We start from the raw sequence: 5,379 nt of genomic DNA, 5'->3' as shown, positions 1-5,379 counted from the left end.
AGATTCTTATCATTTTGGATCAAACAGGAGAGAGGCCTTCAAGTCTTAATCTACTATTATTTGATTTTGATACTGAACTCCATGCAATCAATGATGGAATGAACACTGAAAATAATTCGAAGAAACGAGAGAAGAAGGATGCTGAGTTACCACTATTCAGTTATGAGAGTGTATCAGCTGCAACCGATAATTTATCAGCTGCAAATAAACTTGGAGAAGGAGGTTTTGGGTCTGTTTATAAGGTACGTTTCATTTTCCTGATGAATGTGCTTTTGAACACTATAAAAAACTTGGGAATGGAGTGTATTTTGGTATGTGCCGAGGAACCTATCTGATGTCTTTGCTTTGTGTGGTGCATTTGGGGTGTGTCGTGACAATCTCTCAAACCTTTGTGAGTGTCTAAGAGGTTTCGAACCATTTTTGGCGAAAGATTGGTCAGGTGGGTGTGTGAGGAAATCCTCTTTGCAATGTGAGAATAATACGTATGCTAATGGCATGAAAGATTGGTTTTTGAAAATATCAAACATGCAATTGCCTGTTTATTCGAAAGCATATTTTGCTGTGAATGCTAGCAGATGTAAATTGCCTTGCATGGAAAATTGTTCTTGCACAACTTATGCTTATAATAGGAGTTGGTGTACAATATGGGAAGGAGCTCTTTTAAACTTACATCAACTCTCACATGGTAGCGAGACAGGACAAGATATCTATCTCAGACTTGTTGCTGCTGAGTATCAAAATACCAAAGGTGAAAAATATAAACAAATTTATGTTATCTTTTGTTTTGAACTAATACTTTATTCTTTGTTATGATTGAGCTAACAGTGATTCTTGTCGTCATAATCTGGCAAAAAATGGAAAGTATTGGTAGTTGTGCTGGTCCCTACAGTAGGGCTTATCTTATGCCTCTTCATTTGTTTTTCAAGCAAAAGAAAGCTCAAATGCATAGGTAAGCGTAAACATTAATTTAAGACACGAAAATTGTACATAGAAATCACTTTCAAAAAATTACTATATCATTAGTACTTATTTGCCGAAATGACTAAAAAAACTTACTTGATGAACCTAATGATGTCACCTCAATTGATTTTCTCGGACCAACCATTGGATTTTCATGTATATTGACCAATTCTTATCATTCTATATCAAATAGGAGAGAAGGCTTCAAGCAATAATCTACTATTATTTGATTTCGATGCTGAACTCTATGTAATCAATGATGGAATGAACACTAACAATAATCTAAAGAGAAGATAGAAGGATGCTGAGCTACCACTATTCAGTTATAAAAGCGTATCAGCTGCAACCAATAAATTCTCAGATACGAATAAGCTTGGAGAAGGAGGGTTCGGTCATGTTTATAAGGTACGTTACATTTTCCTGATGAATGTGTTTTGAACACCATAAAAAAAAAAAAAAAAAAAAAACATTAATGGCAAACCTTTGAGAAAGTTTAAAGAGCTTATGGTTCTCCTTCATAGGGAAAATTACTTTGAGGGCAGGAAATTACAGTAAATGTGCTTTCAAAAAGATCGGGACAAAGAATTGATGAGTTCAAAAATGAGACAATACTAATAGCAAACTCCAGCATAGAAATCTTGTCAGAATCTTAGGTTGTTGTATTGAGTGAGATGAAAAGATATTAATATATGAGTACTTGCCCAATCAAAGTTTGGATTTCTACCTTTTTGGTGAGTACACGTTTATGTATATATGTGTATGTATTTTCCTCTCATATGTTTCTAGGTTCTTAGGTACTAATTTTCTTAGTTGTACTATTTAAACATATCAAACTAAGAAAAAGATGTAGAATGGGGGACACGCTCACACGCATACGCATTATTGAAGGAATTGCTCAAGGGCTTCTTTATCTTCATCAATATTCAAGGTTACGAATCATATATAGAGATCTAAAACCCAGTAACATTCTCTTGGATTGTGAAATGAATCCGAAAATATCAAATTTTGGGATGGCTCGAATAGTTGGAGACAATGAAACGCAAACAAACGCAAAAATCCTCTACCCATTCCCGGTATTCTCACTCCATCTCCGAACTTGATATCAATAAACCTGAATATCAAGAAACTAATTAATATCAACACAATCCAAAAAAGGAGGATTAGAGGAGAAGAAAGTAAAATAGTTTCCTTGATCAATTAGTACATCCCTAACATTTTCAAGAGCCGGAACCACTCTAGAATTTACAACATTAAATTAACAAACAAATTAAATCTAAAGTTTCCAAAAGCTATTTTTATTTTTATATCATATCACAAACTTAAAAAAAAAAAAAAAACAAAAAACACCCTTTCACAAATTTTGTCAAACGAGTCTAATGAGTAGATTGTTGGATTGCGAACACATGCACTAAAGCAATTCAAAAAGTAGTTTGATAGTATTGGTGCGACGAACATGTCCGGTTGAATATAGTCAGTTAATCACCACCCTTTTTCTCCATTGCTAGAAAAAGCAGATCCTATGGAGAATTTCCGTTGCCAAATTGACTCCAACGTCGATTTCAAAACTAGTTTGTCAACGGATCGTGATTATGTCGGATACAAACTGATAGTGTTCAACTTTGATCGGTCCCTTTTTTACATGGAGCATTTACATTGAGTTGAACTAGTCAAAATAGTAAAAAAATAAAAATAAAATAAAATAAAATAAAATTTGTATATTTTGGCTAGCTCATGAACAAAAAAAGAGAGCCTTAACCGGCTAGTCACTTTGACTAAGAAATAACTAATTGTTACCATGCTCAGTAACGAGCTTAACAATGCATAAAAAAAACTAAAAAAAAAAAAAAAAGAATCTAATGTTCTCTCCTCATATGTGTGATTGTGGGAGAAAGAATAAGTAAATAATATTTAAATTGCATAGTCGAAGTGAGTAGTTAAAATTTTGAGCCAGACATAAGTGCTTTGAAAAAGTAGGTAACGAAAATAAGAAAAAAAAGATGAAGAAGTGATCTTTAATTTAGTTAAATTTTAACTCAATATTTACATAGCCGGATGTGAATGCTAAGTTTCTAAAAAAGAATTGGATGGTACATGTATGTCACGCTGGTTGTAAGATTGGTTGAATAAGCACGACGGAGTTTAGTAGATTTGGTGGCTAATATAGGAACTTTTGGTTTGGGCCTAAAAAAATTATGTTGTGAGAAACTTAGGAGTAATGCTGTTATTTAGTAGACTCTCATATAAATGTCATACAACTGGGATGACGAACTAGTGAAAATCAATAAGTTTATTGAAAAACAACGGCAGCTCATTTCATGGAAAAATTCACAAGATCCAGCACCGTGCGTGTTCTCAGTGGGGTTAGACCCAAGTGGAAGTGATGCAACCTGACTTGGTGGGATGAAAAGAAAGAATAACAAGAAGAATGAATAAATAATTCTTAAATCTTAAGTCTATCAATGATCTAAGAACTCTTTTCAAAACTATAGAGTCTATCTATAGCCTAAGGAAAAACATTGAAAAAAACTCACCTATGAGTAATTCTTATTAAGAGAAAACTGATAAATCAACATAAATTGTTTTTGTAGAGGCTATAAGCATGTATTTATAGCCCCAAGACTTCTATTACTAGTAACACATGGAATAATAACTCCAAAAACCCTAATCCTAGCAAAACAAGGAAATAAAGTCGTTTTAAACTTAAAAACGCAGCAAAAAATAACATAGTGTTCCTGCGTGAGCTCGATCACAGGCACGTGGGCGCTTGAGCACATTTTCAGGGGCCTGGTGTGCTCGATCACACAATCGATCACACTCACAAGGGATGATCGGTTGCAGTACTAGGAGCATCCCTCGCACTTCCAGGGGATGAGAGCTCTATTGCAGTTAGCGTGCGATCGATCGTAGTTCCATGAGCCTCTTTTGCTGCAGCACAAGTCTAGGATCGTGTCACCATCTTTCGGGATGTCTTCACACTACCATCTGTCTGAGTCTTCCTCATAAATTCCCAAGCATTGTGGTCTACATCCTCCTCCCCAGGTTGGACAGAATTCATCCTTGAATTCACATCCCTATCCGATGAATCTCCCGTAAAAGGCACAAGATGCTTGATATTGATGACATCTGAAGTCTTGCTGTGACTGAGCAACTTCAATTGATAAGCATTGGGGTTGATCTTCTTCACAATCTCTACCGGACCAATCTTGCGAACCGCTAGCTTATTGTACTCACCAACATGAAATCCATCTTTAGTTAGAATCGCCCACACAAAATCACCTTCTTCAAATTCCAAAGCACGTTGCTTCTTGTCTACATTCGCCTTGTACTTTGCCATTGATTCTTGTAGGTTCTTGATCATTAACCTGTGGCCTTCTTGTATTTGTGCAACAAGATCCTCCACCTTAGCGTGTATCCTCTTCAAATCAAGGAGAGGTGCTAAATCTAGTGGTGCACGTGGATTACTCCCATAGATGATGGTGAACGGGCTAAGGCCGGTCCTACGGTTGATTGACCGATTGTAAGCGAACTCAGCTTAGTACAACTACCAGTCCCATGACTTGAGATGCTCACCCACCAAACTCCAAAGCAATGCTCCCAAAGACCAATTAACAACCTCCGTTTGCCCGTCCGTTTGTGGATGATAAGCGCTACTGAAATCAAGCTTTGTGTGAGATAATTGCCACAACTATCGCCAAAAATAGCTAAGGAATCGCGTGTCACGGTCGGAGACAATGGACAATGGTAATCCGTGGAGTTAGTAGACCTCTCGAAAATTCAATTGCGCCACATTCACGGCATCGGTAGTCTTTTTGCACGCAATAAAGTGAACCATCTTAGAAAATCGATCAACTACCACAAAGATGGAATCATTACCATTTTGGGTCTGAGGTAAACCTAGCACAAAGTCCATGCTCGCATTAGTTCATGGGCCCTCTGGAATAGGCAGTGGCATATATAATCCAGCATTAGTAGTTGCTCCTTTTAATACTTGGCACACCCTACAACAGTGCACAAACTTCTCCACCTCCTTCCTCATGCTCGGCCAATAAAACTTCTTCGCCACTAGTTGGAAAGTTTTGTCACATCCCATGTGCCCTTCATTATGGTGCTCTTGAATAATCCTCAACTGTAAACTGCATTCGTGAATGCATAGTTGAGTCCCCTTGAAGAGGAACCCATTATGCAGCCCAAATCACTCTGAACTCCCATAGATACTTCACCGACAATAGGACCAAAAAGAGGATCAGTTGATAAAGAATCTTTTAGAAGGTCAAAGCCAATTACCTCATTCTTCATAGTGGTCAAGAGCGTCGACTTCCGGCTGAGGGCGTCGATCACCTTGTTCGATGCTCCCAACTTGTGTTTGATGGTGAAGGAGAATTGTTGCACATATGCAGCCCACTTCGCATGCTGGGGGAT

The sequence above is a fragment of the Corylus avellana genome, chromosome ca1 (assembly GCF_901000735.1).
Source record: "Corylus avellana chromosome ca1, CavTom2PMs-1.0".
NCBI lineage: Eukaryota > Viridiplantae > Streptophyta > Magnoliopsida > Fagales > Betulaceae > Corylus > Corylus avellana.
This window is presented reverse-complemented; position numbering follows the sequence as displayed.